At 49.3% G+C, this 15,474-nt stretch overlaps 1 protein-coding gene across 1 annotated transcript in view; it reads left to right on the forward strand.

The window, feature by feature from the left end:
• The first annotated feature begins 47 nt into the window (after positions 1-47).
• Positions 48-15,474, forward strand: part of GRM4 (glutamate metabotropic receptor 4) — a 266,804-nt gene continuing 251,377 nt past the window's right edge. The window contains exon 1 of the mRNA XM_019514184.1: positions 48-224. The gene's annotated coding sequence lies outside the window, so the exon portion shown is untranslated. The remainder of the gene's footprint in view (positions 225-15,474) is intronic.

The raw sequence follows: 15,474 nt of genomic DNA on the forward strand, positions 1-15,474 counted from the left end.
TTTTTTTTTTTTTTTTTTTTTTTAAATTTCCTCCACCAACAGAACAAGCTGGTGCCTTCCCCTCGGTCTACCAGGACCCCGGCATGGTGGAACAAGGAACCCTAGAAATGCTGGGAGACCAAAGTCTTGGAGTACCAGCCCTGAGACCGTCCCCAGTGACCCCTCCCAGTAGCAGACAGTTTTCCGAGACCCTGCTGGGGTTTTGCCGCACCTTGTTGAAACAGGTAGGTTCTGCGGAATATTTTCTTTCTGATGAATCGATGTTTCCCAGCAAACGTGACCGTTCTTAGAAGGTTTCTGACCCAGCAGTAGCTGGGATTGTGTTTGTAGAAGCCGCATCAATGGGATGTTCTTTTCTCTCCATCTTATTTCTGGGGAGGGGTGCTGACTTCTTTGGTCCTGCTGTCTCGTGAGAGTGAGACCATGGAGAGATCCCAGGAGCAGGGTTCATTGTCTAGCAGCTTCTCTCTTGCCCGGCTAAGTCTTAGACTACAGAGTTTTTTTGGAGTAGGGGAAGGGGACTTCCAGTTGGGTTTCTCCCATGATGGCTGGCCCAGGGTTTCCTCTAGAGCCACCCATTGGTATTGAGCAGATGTTCTTTGAGGAAGGGGGAACTTTGTGTGTTGTTTGCCCACTGCTGTTCTGGGACCGGTGTATCAGTTTGGGGGAGGCAGGGGGAGGAAGTTGCACTTAATATTCCCAGACTTGGCATTATGAATCTTTCTGGCATTGGGAGAAGACTGCAGGGCTGCTTCTGCTTGGTGGAGGGAGTGGCAGGGGAGCACTGTTCATCACAGCTCCCTCTTAGTTCTGCCATAGATACTACACGGAGCCCGTAAAGAGGGAAACTTTTCAACATCCTTCCTACCTGTTCCACCTGCTCCTGAGCCATTTCAGGCAATTTGCAGAAGACTATCCGAGGCGGGAACTTCCCACTGTAGCCCATCTTTGTTTCTGCAGTGGAGAGTCATGCCTCAGGGCACTTGCTGCTCCTGGGAGGAGGTGCGGGGGGCAGCCAGCATCCCAAAACCTTAGATACAGGGCAAGCAGCTTTTTTCCGTTCCCCAGCCTGCTAGAGAGAGGCAGGGAGGGGATGGGAAGGGAGCTCTTCTGTTTTGCTTTCCAGAGTGCAGCCTTCTCATCATAACCCCGAATCAATAAGAAACATAATTACTTTAACAAAGGAAAATCCATGCTGGCCTTGAATGTTCGGTCATGCTCCAGGGAAGACGCTGTTTCGTTACAAAGTATTAGGGCATGAATATTTGATGCCTGGGAGGACTTTTCTTTCGGGAGGCCAAGGTATGAATTATGGAAAAGTTCTGCAAAGAACACAAGCCATTATTTCTGATGGGCCGGAGGGGAGTGCTGCATTTGGACTGTCTCGGTGCTGGTGCCTTTGAGGAGCATGGGGAATAGATTGGAGGAAAGGTAAGGCCATTAGGGATAGCACCAGATTGAGACTTCAACAACTAGGGGTTCACTTCCTGGCCCTGTGTGCTCTTGGACAAGTCGCTCCATCCCTCTGTGCCTTGATCCTGCGCTAAAAATAATTTATTTTGTGTCTACCACCTGATTAGCTTGTTGAACTCTAGGCTTGTCCTGCACCAAGCGCAACAGAGGTCTTGTTCTGTTGTACTGCAGGCCAGCCAGTTCCTTCCACCTTGAAGCAGGGAGGTCAGGGATGATTCAAAGGCTGTCTCGACTTCAAAGCCAGCAGAGAGAACATGGACGTGTGTGTATGTGAGCTCCACCTGAATTTACCCGTTCAGTGCTTCGTCTGGCTTGAGATGCATTGGTAGATTCATGCCAGCGTTTGGTTCGCTGTGCCAGCTATGGCATTGCGTTGGTGGCTTATGTTCATCCTGCGGTCTATCATGACCCCCAGGCCTCATTCAGTTGTGGTGCTGGCAAGCGATGCATGGCCCAGCCTGTAAGCGTGTTGCAGATTATGCCTCCCCAGATGGAGCACTTTACATTTCTCTGTGTTAACCATCATCAGGCTATGATCTGCCCATCTTGCAGTCTTGTCCAGGTCAGCCGCTATCCCCAGCCTGTCCTTGAGTGGGACTGCACTCCCCCATTATTTGGTGTTATCTGCAAACTTTGCCAGTACATTTTTTTTTTTTTAACACCTGAATCCAAATCATTGATGAACATATTGAAAAGCACTGGTCCGAGTACTGAACCCGGAGGGACCCCACTCCTCACCTTCTGCCATGTTGACTTGGTGCCATCTATTCATACTCTCTAGGTCCTCCCTCATGATCCACCTGTAAGGCAGGGCTGTGTTGTTATCTCAGTGTAGAGAGGGGGAAATGAAACATGGAGAGAAAAGTGGAAAACAATGCTTTTCATACGAGTTGTGTAATATGAGGTGAAAACTCAGCATGGACAAAGCCACTTGTAGCTTTGACGTGAATAAGCTGGTTGGGTTGACCATGGCAATCCTGCAGCCTGCCCATTGCTGTTGCACCCTCAGGCTGTTTTGTCCTCACCCTGGCTTTTGCTTCACTTACTTGAACGAGCCTGAGTTAAAAACACACTTCTGTAAAGGCAAACCCAGAGCAACCTGCCTAGGGTCACAAAAGGGAATTTGCGGTAGAGGAAGGAATGAAACCCAAGTCTCTAAACGCCAGACTAGTGCTATAACCCCCGAGCCAACCTTCCTCTCTGACCCGAGATGACCCTACATGGGAATAAAAGTGGATTTAGTCCCCTCCTGGCTCCAGCAGCTTTTGCTAATATGTAAAGATTTTCCTCTAATCGTGCTGTCAGGAGCAGAGGGAGCGTGTGCTGTCTGGCTGTCACAGTTAATTTTACCATCAATGCTTCCCCCTCCCCACCTCTCTGAATAAAAGAAAGAGATAATTTGCTGCTCTTAACTGATTGCTGAGGGTGAACCCCCCTTTTTACATACGTCAGACTGTAAACCCTAATGATGTCTCTGTTCTTTCACGCTCTCCCTCTGGAAATCTGAGCTGGAGTTTGAGGACATTATCACGTTTCTGGGGTATTGCACATTAGTGAAAACAAGGCGGGCTGGTGTTTCTTGGAGCGAGGCGAAAAAGAGGGAGACCCTGCTCTCTGCAGGATGACGATGACTGCAGAGATGTACGGAGGAGGAACACGGCTGTGGAGCTTCGGTGCTAATGGATTCCACTTCGGTTTAGATGATTCCTCCTCCTGCTGATCATTTATGAAGTGCATCGTTATCTCTGAGTGTTACAGTAGTGCCTGGAGCTCCTTGTATTGGCTAAGGCCTCCTAACCTACAAGGGGGCGTAGAGGCCAGGTCTACACTACAAAGTCTGTTGGTGGAGGTAAAGGTATTAAAGGACTGTGCCCCTCAATTGTGCCAGCAAAGCCCCTGGCATGGACACCACTGTGCCAACAAGGCATAGGGCTTCTGCACTGGGGAGTTAGGGAGTGTAACCTATGCTGGTAGAAAGTCCCCTTGTGTTGGCACATATTGCCTCTTCACTAAGGGGCTCTGCTGCTATGGCTGTGCTATGCTGCAGCTATGACGGGCTACGAAGTGTTAACAGTCTGTCCTGGGACATTGTGAAGTGCCTGCAAACTTGTCCTGGGATCACATCATTGAATGCCGGGTAGAAAAGTGGCAGCGCGTTCAGCCGCTTGCTGAACCCGATGGGAAGGGTGACATGTATGCACCGATCCCAGGACTTTTTTCTGTTCCAGAACAAACAGGTGCAACTTGTTCAGTGCCAGATGCAACATTTCTTCCCGGCCATGGGGTCAAACAGGGTTTGGGACCAGTTTTATCCCTAATGTAATTCCAGGGGGGTGAGTGAGTTTGCCCCTGGATTTAGCTGCAGCTCTGCTGTCTTTCGGCTTGTGCTGGGCTCTGCTGTGGGTGCCGTGTGGCAGTGTAGGCCAGGGGACATGAGCTCCCACGTAAGAGTCTTGTAACCTGGGTGGCAATTGCTGCTTTAAAACAGGAAGGGATCCCAGGCCCTTGCTCCTGGCCAGCGTTGCACAGAGATTGTAGTGGATTTGGGCAATATTTAGCCCCAGAAATGAGTGTTAATGGCATCAGTGTGGCCAGCATCCTCTGTGGATGAAGCAGTTCTGTGATGGGGGCATTAGAAGGAGTCTCCCCTGGGGCTTAATAACCCTTTCTGGCTTTATGTGATTACTAGAGCTGCATGGCTGTTGCTGCAGCACCTTGGAGGATGGAGAAGCATGTAGCAACATTTTTAAACGGTGTGAGCTGGTTGGATTTCTCTGAAAACTCAGTTTCTTGCATGACCTTGGGTTGAGCTGCTTTCTCTCCTCATGTCACAGCTCCCCCCGGCTCCATGGGGTAACGGCACTTGTCTGGCTGCAAACTCTCTGAGGCAGGAGATCTCTTTTCTTGCGTGGTTGTACAGCTCGTAGTACAAGGCCCTGGGCCCTTGGTCTCCGTGCACCTTTGAATGACCCAGGAATCACGCCCATTTTTGTCTCCCATGACCTATCTGAGTCCCATCGAGTGCCCGTGATTATGAACAGGGCTGGGATTGTAGGGGTGGTTGCTGTGTCCCTGGTGCAGATGCTGATTTGTGGTGGGCGGTGCAAATGCTCCCGAATGAAGCCAAGGGCGCAGGAATCTGGGATGCGTCATTGTCCCTGGAGTCTAACCTCTAGGTTGGTGGTTTGGTTCCAGACCAGGAGTGACTGGAAGCTGTGATGGTTGCGTGCCTATAGATGTGTGTGCACCCATGTGCATGTTCCCACCGTGCCAGGCCTTGTGGGAAAGCCCCACTGCCTGGCAGCCTAAGGTGAGGACTGAACAGGCACAGAGCCTGAATGCTCCTCACCCTCGCACAAAACCTGGGCACAGGTGGCAGGAGCACAAGGTGGGGGACTTGCCCTTCAGGCAGCTGCACCCTCCAGCACTGTTGAAGGCTCCCTCTGCTCTGCAGGCGAGGTGGCCACTGGACCCCCTTCTGCAGCCTGCATCACTGGGTGCTTGGCCTCTTTTCAGTGCTCATAGAGCCTCCTCTGGGCAGAGACCAGCCTGTCCTTGCTTGAGCTGCCAGGGTAATCAGCAGGGATGTGGAGAATTGTTCTAATTGCTGAGCACGTGCTTCCCTGCGAGTGCAACACTCCCCCTCCCACAGGGCTCTGTAGCTGTGAAGGTTAATTAGCATGGGTTTGAACATAATCTCCTCTGATCCCTCAGCCTCGGTTCGTTAGTGATGTAAAGAAACAATGGTGGGAGCCAGTGGATCCCCCCCTCCATGTTTATAAGGTAGCCACCCCAATCAGCCTTCACCTGAATGCTGCATGCAGGAATGCAAAATCGCTGTGCACAAGGCAGGGCTTGGGAAGGAGTCGTCTCTCTCCCACTTTGTACCCAGAGTTTGAAGGGGAAGACAGGCATTGGTTTCCCTCAGCTGTTGTCTGTTCCCAGGGTTCGCTGACTTATTGGGCAAGTAAACTTCGCCCACTATATGCTTTGTGGCCAAATCCACTCCCGTGTAGAGGGCTGGGGTGGAGATTGTGCATCATTTAGGTCCTGTCTTAAATGATGCCTGGGTCTGTGCAGTGGGGTAGCACCTTGAGACCACATCAAGAAACAGGGTTTCCATGTGCAAGGTGCTGCACAGATCCCATGTCCCAAAGAGCCTGTAGCCTCCGGGCAGGAGTCTGCTTGTGTTGTCCTTTGCAGGGTGACTTTTTTGCTCTACTGTGCTTCAATGAGTTGTTCCCTCATGCCTGAGCTATAACAGGGTGCCTGCTTGTCCTTCGGCGAATGACTTGTCTGTCTACATTTTCAAATGGAAGGGGTTTTGTGGGGGGAAGGAGAGCCAAGCTGTGCCTGGGTGGATATGCGGGAGGGTCTTTGTTTTCCTGTTACGTTTGTTTTCCTGTTACGACTGCATCAGGGTGAGTCTTCCCCCACGCCTGCAACACTTCAGCCTCAACCTGTCAGTGGTCTTAGGCAGCAGCTGCTTGCTGATAGCTTAGAGCATACGTTAAGATTTCCCCAGGATAAACCAGGCTCTCTGTATATGTGTTCAGCTCCGAGGCAGAGGTGGTTGTCTTCACTGACCCTCTTTGTAAAGCCTCAGACACCTGAAAGTGAGAGTTAAGTCTGGAGCTGCTTGGGATGCTGACGCCTTGACGGTACGTTTCTTACTGGCAGCCCAGCCGGTTGGCAGCTCTAGTAGTCTGCGTGGTGCCTGCTTGATGGCCTTGGAGGCTGAAGCCTCAGTTTGGGTGATGGAGCACAGTCTCCATGGTCCATTAGACCCTTCCAATGCAAGGTCCCGATGCTGTGAGCGTGCATCTACCAGGTGCTCAAAGTTAAGCCCTACTGTGGCTTGGGGTCGGAGGGCTCAGCATGTGCAAGCAATATTGCACACCGAGAGCTGGGGTGTTGGAGTCCCCTCGAGAAGTGAGTGCAGCAACGTGACCAGCATCTCTAGCTGCTTGTCCTCTCTGCTGAGCATGGCACCTCGGCCCATTTGTGAGTGAGCTACAATGCAGTTTATCGTTTAACGCGGACCTCTGCGTTTTTTCCCTGGGAGGTGGGAAGAATCTTGGGCCACATCAACTGGAATAAATTCACTTGAAAGGACTTCTGTGGAGATGTGTGCGCTGAGTTGCACCAGCTGGGCCTGACCCCTTCCTATTATTAAACACCTCTTTTTGACCTCAGGTCTGACGGAGTCAGCATTCACCACTCCTTTCCCAGGTAAACACCCTGGGCAGAGCTAGGATGGGCTGGAAAAATCTGCCAAGCCTTTTGTGTGCAATTCCAGAACTAGGCCATGTGCTCTCCTGAGCACAGGCAAAAAATGTGCTAAGGGTGCACAATGGGAGAGATTTCAAACTTAATGCGGTGTCTCAGCTTTTCTTGTTCCTTTATTGTTTGGACCAAAAATCTAGAGTAATCGCTTACCCAAAATAGCCTCCTTATGCTACAGCACGTCACCGGTTGGGAGCCATGTACGCATTCTCTCTCCAGGGAGAGAAAAAGTCCTCTCTCACATCGCTAAATTTGTCAGAGCATATTTTTAAAGACCAGTAATGAAACAGGAAGAGGGACTCTTCAATACAAAGCCAAAAAGGGGCACAGGGCTCTGGATTTTATTATGACTGTTGGGGCTTTTTTTGTGGTACAGGCGTGTCTTAGTCCTGGACCAGTACTTCATTGTTATAGGCGCTGCTCAGACAGCTAGCAAATATGATCCTTGCCTTCAAGAGCTTTCAATCTATGTAACACAAGGGAAAGAGCCAGAAGAGATTTTTCCAATGCAATATTTTTATCTGAGTATTTCAGTTACTCGAAACTAAATTGGCTTGTGAGAGGGGCTCACTTTGAATCCTCAGACTCATAAAAATGGTGCATGTGTGGGGGTGGAAATAAAGGTTGGAAGTTGTTGAAAGGAAGATTTCTGACACTTTTTAGACATGGGGAAATATATTTGCTTTCGATTCAAAATGCTTTTTGGGTTTGGATCATTTATTCTAAAATAGAAATGGTTAAAACAAGAACAGCATCAAATCTGAATTGGGAGATTCTGATTGCCCGAGTCCTGTTCTAGATGATTTGCTTGTGAAAAATTTAAAGATTTTCAATTTCTGATCCTAGGACAGGCGGGCAGGGGGGGGGGATGAAAATCACCATCTCTCATGAGAGAGAAATTCGTTTTCCAGCCAATTGAATCTGTGATTCTAGGGGCCTGGATGGCTGGTTATGCTGTATTCATGGGTGTGTGTGGCTGGTTAGATTTTAAATGCTGGAGGCTGCAAGCGAGAGAGGAACAGTGGAGAAGACCCAGCCATCTCCTGTTCACGCTGTCTTTGAGTATCCACTCTCTGCCGCTGGCTGACACAGGAGACTGGGCAAGATGGACCTATGGTCTGAGCCAGTAAATGGCAGTTCTTATGCTCTTATGTTCCTATGAGAGGGTCAAAGTTGGAAGAATAGGCTGTAGTTAGTATGCAAGCAGACTTCCAAGGAAAGCCTTCCCATAGCCAGTGCTACCAAAGTTTGTAGATGCTGATCAGCATTACAGCATCTGGGCTGCAGAGCCAGGGAATGGACTCCTGAGGAGAAAAATGGCAGTCTTGCAGCGGGGGGTATAAAAGTGGCCTGGCAAATGTCAGGCCTGGTTCTTGGATGCATTCACATGCCATCTTTCGCAGCCCTGGGAGCACAAGGGTGCCTGAAAGAAAGAGGGTGGGACGATCTCCCTGAGAGTCCTCCCTACAAGGTGATGTAGAAGTGGCTGGACGAGTTGTCCCAGCTCGTGGGTTTCCAGCGGGGGCAGAACCACTGCCAGCAGGCAGTGGCATTCTCTCCGTGGTTAGGGTTAGAGGCTGCTCTGAGTTTTGCACTGTGAGTGGTGGACAGGGCCAGGACCAGACACAGTGCAGCACAAGGGTGACTCAAAGCCACTGCCCTTCTGTTCCTGCTGTAGAGCAGGTGTGGAGGACTTGAGAATTGGGGTCTTGATGTGGAGGACGGATCTAGACTGGAGAGGGGAACGTAGCCTTGTTGCTTTCTTGCATGCACCCGTGCTGCCAGCTCCCAAGCATTAAAGAAACATGAGGTTGAGTTAGAAAACCTGGAGATTGTTTAAAAAATGCAGCTTGGTTAAGGTTTCTGTTTCATCTTTTTTTTTTTATTCAAGATTTTCTAGGGATCCCGGTTTAGTTTATATCATTTTCTCCATGACAGTGGAGGCAACAAACTCTGTGGGAGAGAAAACAGAGATTTTTGGTGTAGTCATGTGACTGCGACGGGGGCTCCAGGACCAAACATGACATAAGATGAGAGTCCCAATAGAAAGGGAAAAAATTGGCAGTAGTGAGGTCCCCATCACTTCCTTGGGCTGTGCCAGACCAGCTCAAATATAGAAGCTTTTCCAGTAGCCAAGCTGCTGCTGCTGGTTTTTTATTTTTACCAGCTGAGGGCAGTATTTTAGGAGCTGAAGTATGTGCGTGTGTGTGCGCACATGTCCACAAGAGTCTTATTTTACTAGCCTTATACAGGGGACTAATCCCATGTGGAAGATGAGCAGGAAGACGTCTCGAATCCCAAGGCTTCTCTGTACAAAGGAAAAGCCCTGAATACTTGTTGAATAGCTTTGCACAGTACCCTCATGTGCATTCTCGTAGTCTGCCCTAAGTCCCTTCTGGCAGCTGATCCACTTTGGAAGTGGATTAAAATTCAACAGCCCAAAGGCACTTGGAGTGTGATGTGAGGGTTTCCATGCTGAGAGGTGGCGTAGAATAGCCATTGTGCTCCACTTTTGCCCCCAGCTATTTGGCTGTCACTTCTCTTTCTAGACAAGGCCTAAATTTCTTTTGAAAGCTGCCCATTACATTGCCTTGTACAGGGTTGGCTGTAACATCAGATCAGACCTTAAGCCACATTTGATATCATCATTACATGAATGTTTCAGACCAATCCCATTATCATGGGATGGTGCAAGACTCTGGGTGCTTGCTCCTCTTCCCAGATGGGCTCTAGATTTACTGTTTGACTGTAAATCGCATGCAAGGAAACCACCAGTTCTCGGTTTACCTGTCTCTAAAATGGGTAGTTTAGGAGATACTGATTTCTGGTGAGAGGGCTGTGAAGTGCTATTAAGCCAAAAGCTTTATTTCCATGAGTCCTTGCCACAAGGGGCAAGACCTATTGAATAGAGCCAGGTGAGGACGGTTTTACCCTGTTTCATGGGGCATGGCAGGGAACATTGGAATTTTTTAAGTTACTTCTCTTATGAAACTGTGCAAAACCCAGAAAACTTCAAAATGGCCCAGCTCAAAGAAATCTAGGATAGAAATTAGGGCTGTGCGAGGCTTCGGATCCAGAGAAGCTTTGGACGCTTCAGCGTCAGAAGCAGCATGTCTGGATTGAAGTGCCGGCTTTGTTAGGCTTTCTAAAGTGGTTCGGAAAAGCTTTGGAGCCGCACTGGAGATCCGGCCATAGGGTATAATGGGGAATCAATGAAATATCTATAACGTTGTTGTTTTTTGTCTGATTTTCGATGAAACTTTCAGGGGTGGTAGCCTCTGCCGAGAGCATGAAGCCTGCCACGTGTCAAGAATATCAGTGCAGGGGTTTGGGGGGAACTGCATGTCAAGCTGCTGACAGGCAAAACTTGTGACATAGGTGACCTTCTGTGTTAAGGTGCAGCGGGCTGAAAACTGCAGGGGTGGTGGCCCCTGCTGAGGCCACAAAGCCTGCCAGCTGTCAAGGAGATGGGTGCAAGGGGAGTCTGGCTTCTGGGGCCCTGCACCTCTGGCTGCTGACAGGCAAAACTCATGCCATGGGTGACACTGTGTGTGTTAAGGTGCAGCAGGGTGACAGCTGCAGGGATGGTGGCCCCTGCTGCGGCCATGACGCCTGCCAGCTGTGGAGGAGATCGGTGCAGGGGGTTTCCAGGGCCCTGCACCCCTAGCTGCTGATGGACAAAACTCATGCCATGGGTGCTTGTGGGACTGACTGTCTCTGTCTTGGGGCAGTTGATTGTCTGTATTGATTATTTCCTCTCCTTAGTCTGTGGTTTTGTAGTTGTTAATCCATGCTCGTTAACTTGCTATGTAGTAGCTAGGTACTGTGTATTTTGCTGGTCGCTGAGTGAATCGTGATTAATTGGTAACTGGTAACACAGTAGCTTAGCAGTCAGGCCTGCAGTATTCGCCCCCCCCTCGGTGCCCCAAGACAGACACAGATGCACAAGCACCCATGTCACAAGTTTTGCTTGTCCACATCTCGAGGTGCAGTTTCCCCCAAACCCTTGCACTGATCTTCTTGAAACATGGCAGGCTTTGTGCCCTCACCAGGGGCCACCACCCTTGCAGTTTTGGCCCCATTGTGGCTTAACACACACATAACGTGAGTTTTGCTTTCAAGAATTTGGGGTGCAGTTCCCCCGAAGCCCTGCTCTGATCTTCTTGAAACTTGGCATGCTTCATGCTCTCAGCAGAGGCTACCACCCCTGCAAGTTTCATTCAAATTGGACAAAAACAACAAAGTTATAGATATTTCATTGATTCCCCATTACACCCTATGGCCGGATCTCCGAGGCGGGAACCCGGTCCGGAGCTCCAGATCGGATCCCTGGCATCCGAAGCAGCCGGATCGAATAGCTGCCTACTCGCACAGGCCTGGAAAGCTTTCCTTTTGGGTCAGTTTCTTTGTCTGGCCAGAGTCAAAACAGCATCACCGAGTTTTAACTTGTATATATTCATTCACACGTGTGTGTGTGTGTGTGTGTGTGTGTGTGTGTGTAAAAATAATATATGTATAATATGTATTATGTCAACTAAAACCTTTGAAACAGAAAGCAGTGTTTAAAAAAAGAAGCTGAGCTTGTTCTGAAAAGGGCTTTATCAAAATGCTTTTTGAAATAATTTTTCTTTTAAAATAAATTTTCATTGAAATTGACGTGTTTCTGCAAAGTGTTTTTGCTTCTGACAAATTGGCATTTTCTTGTTGGCAAATTTCCAGGCAGCTCTAATATCACTATTCAGCAAAGCCATTCAGCGTGTCTTTAAATCCAAATGATTTCAGCTTAAACGTTAAGCACATGCTGAAATGGAGTGCTGAATTGAGGCCCAGAACATGAATTTGATACGTATTGCTGCATGCGCCGGTTGTTTTATTTCAATAGCATTTCAGCAAACTGTTTGATCAGACTATAAACTTCAAAGTGGGAGGCAGCAGGGTGGGAGATGTGGGGTGTTTTTGCCCCAGCCTTTCCAGTGATTCAGTTTGTTGGAGATTAGCAGTTTATTTTGATACCTCCACAGCAGCCAGTCAGGTCCCACCAGAGCCATCAACTTTGGATGCATTTTTAATGAGTGAATCATATAGGCTGAGATGCAGTATCCCCAAAATACAGACTTGGAGTCCATGAACTGCAGTAGTGATCCCTTCAGCTGTGTGTAGGGAGCAGGCTGTTTTAGGGGCCAGGCACTAGAGGGAGACGTGACTGCATCTGTGGTTTGACACACACTTATTGCATGTATGCTGACAAATTCGTCTTGCTCCCAAGCTTCAGGCCTGTGGATGCCTGAGGGTGCTCAGACACAAGGAGAAACTAGAGCTAGAACTGGTTTGATTTGACTCTCCCCTGGTTTGTAGAGGGTGGAAGGACAGTTTGCAAAACACCTGAGTTCTCAGTATTGGCAACGAGCTGTCTGACCTACTGCTGGGAGGGGAAATGACTGTCCAGGGGGATAAGAGAGAGGTCTGAACAAAGCTCAAAGCATCAGGGACTCCTTCATTTTGAATCGCAGCTCTCTCGCTGATGCTGCTCCATCCCATGCCTCAGTTTACCCGTGTGCAAAATATATCTCGTGCATACCTACCCCTCTGGAGCAACGTGGGAGTTAATAGGTGCAATGTGATGTAAAGTTAATTGCTGTAATTGTTGTTTAATGTGAGCATTAATGGGTCTAAATGCTGTTGTAATCAAGTAACCCCCGGCTCCCGGCTTGCTGTGGGATTGATGTCTTGCGTTCCCTGGGTGGAATAGCGAGGCCTATTTTCCCTGTATTCAGTCACATTGTATTAAAAGAGATCTTTGTATTTGCCTGAGTGCCAGAAACCAATTAATGCTGTTGTGTGTGTGTTTTTAATATCTGTTCCCCCTGCACTGTTTGGTTGCACTTCAAAGCAAGGGGCCATTATAAATGTATTATTCATCTTTCTGAAATGATTGCTAGACGTGGCTACGCTGCTTCTCTAATAACATGTGGATACGAAGTTCTGGAAGATGTGGGTAATAAATGCTGAGCAGATGATGCTGTGAATAACAAACTGTTATAAAGCATGTGATAAAATGTCAGCACTGTCCCTATAATGCGCGCTGGTTTTATGTGTGAGGTTTTATTAGAAAGTTGTCTGTGTTATTTAATTAAGCCAATTCCTTGCTGCTGACGGGTTCTGCAGCTGATAACGTGCCAGGAAAGGCCTGATCTGGAGTCAGCATGAACGCTTCCAACTCCTGCCAGGGTCTCCTGGGATGAGTCTTGTGCTGTCTGATGACGTGAGGTCTGAAGTCAAGTGGATCTAGTAGTGTGTTGAGTTTTCCTGGCCTCAGCTTAATCCTTTGGCAGGTCTTTCTGGGACTGCATCTGAGACAAGGGTGTGGGTGAAGTGCCAAGGTCTGGCTGCACTTGTGTGTAACAGCTGCTCCTGGAAGTTGCTTTTCACAGCGGGGCTGGGTAGCCAGCTCTGCTTTGCTTTTGGGCAGTTTTGCCATTAGGTGGAAGTGTTGCTGAGGAAAAGAAAGTGGTTGCTTCAGACTGCAGTTAGCTCAGAGTGGCTCATCCTGTTACCAAAGGTGCAGTGAGACCCACACTTGATTCCTTCCTCCTCCAACATGGTGTGGGAAAGGGTGGAAACCAAACAAAAGGAAAATGCTTAGGCTGCTTCTCCTGCCACTGAGATATTGCAGGCAAGGCTTGGCCAGCAGATTGCTGGAGTCAGTTAAGTGGCAATGCCAGGTGGCAGGGCTGTCACGTGGCTGAGACTCCTGGGGGCCAGGCAGGGACACCTAGCTCTTTGCTGCGGGAGAAGAAGTCATCTGACCCCAGCACTCTTTCCTGCCCAGGGCAGGGGGTCGGACTCGATCTGATGAGGTCCCGTCCGACCGAACATCTATGAATCTGTAACGTACAGCTGTGGAACCATAGAAAGATCCTGAAGAGAATTCCCTTCCCTTCTCATTGCACCAGCTCCCTGGAAACAACAGCGAGGCTTTGCACCTCCTCTGTGTTGTAATTTGGGAGCTTGTACAGCTCCAGGAGGCCTCTGATGGTGCACTCTGTGGGCACGTCCAGACAAGTGCACACGTGCATTTCCCTGGGGACAAGCAGCAGCAGTATGTAGCTGCACTGATGCTGCTTGTCCTCAGGGAACACCAGTGCGCACGCTCTGGTGCACAGCAAGTTGCCCTGGGTGGGGTAGGGATGGCTGGCGCCAGCACCTGGGCTGGTCCCAGCAGCATTTCCTGGGGCTCCAGCAGCAGCGAACTGAGTGTGCGGCTCTGGCCAGCCAGGCTCTGTTTCCGGATGGTGTGTACCGCCGCGCTTTTTCCTGCCACGGGTTTTTATGACACGAGGATCTCCCGGTGTCAAAAAGGACGCACTATGTTGCAAATCAGCAGAGCGGCAAATGCCTGCATGTGCCATGTGTGTGGTTTGCGGTACCACAGATGGGACTGTGGCATCGCACACTGTGTGTGTGTACTCGTCTGGATGTGCTCTGTGTGTGTGCGTGCACGTGCTGGCCTGTCTGTTTGCATTCTTGTGTGCATGCCTCTGCCTGAGGGGATGCCTTCCCTGCATTCAGATGTGATTGCATCGGAGGTATGCGCACCCAAGGTAGGGCCATTCCAGCCACCAGTAGCAGTGGAGATGCAGCAACACAGATCTCAGCTTGCACAGTATGAGCCCGTGAGGAGCTCTGGGTGTGGGGAGCTAGCTTGTGCTGTCACAGCTTTGCTGCTCCTGGCACCTTGAGCTGGTTAGGTTCAAGCTAGCTGGGGCACGGACAGTTGCATGTGACTGCATGGCTATCTGCCTGATAGCAAGGCAAGCATGTTTGTGGCAGGAAACAACAGGACACCGCTACATTGGCAGTCAGTCTTCATTCGGTCCATCTCCTCCATCTTTTGACTCCCTGGAGGACTTTTGTGGAAAGCCATTACAATGAAGGAAGGAAGTACGCGGCACGAGTTGCCTTGCTCCTATAAAGACAACGCTCTTGGGAACTGTGGCGTTCAGAGGGGACCCAGTATCTTGCTTGGGGCCAGCTGCTACAGCTTGCAGCGGAGGCAGGACTGACTGCAGCTGCCTGGGTAATCGCAGGCCTCGGCACTAGACGGCGCCTCCTTTGTGGAAGCGCTCCCTGCTCTGCAGGCTTCGCACGGGCTCTGGGCAGCAATCCCAGCCTTTGCACAGAAACATGAGCCACCGAGATGGGGCTCCTGGGAGCTTTCGGCATGGCACCTCCTGGAAACCAGAAGGAGGGGGAGGAAGAAAAGGTGTCAGTCACAGCCTGCAAAGAACCAGACAACTCACCCGTTTTGTTCGTTGCTCTTTCCTTTCCTAGATGCAATTATTTTTTTTTTAACTGCAACTCTTTCCGTAGAAACATGGTTTAGTCACGAGGCCCATAATGAGTTACATATATAAAAAAACCCCAAAACAATGAACACAATAAAATATTTGAAACAGCCTGACATTCAGCATCACATTATTCGTACTCGTCTTGGGAAGCAGGGGCTAGATGTGTGAATGTTGATTCAATAAGAAAGCAGTCAGTACCATTTTTTTACTTGCTGAAATATCCATATCTATTACCCGTATTCATGTGCTGTTTGTGTGTAGGAGTTTTCTTTTTCTTGTGGAAAGAAATCAGAGACTGATTTCTTTTTCTTTTTTTTTTAATACCAGTTATTTATTTATTCTTCCCCCCCCCCCTTTTTTTTTTTGG

This window comes from Gavialis gangeticus, unplaced genomic scaffold, assembly GCF_001723915.1.
Source record: "Gavialis gangeticus isolate Ggan-Ray unplaced genomic scaffold, GavGan_comp1, whole genome shotgun sequence".
Classification (NCBI taxonomy): domain Eukaryota; kingdom Metazoa; phylum Chordata; order Crocodylia; family Gavialidae; genus Gavialis; species Gavialis gangeticus.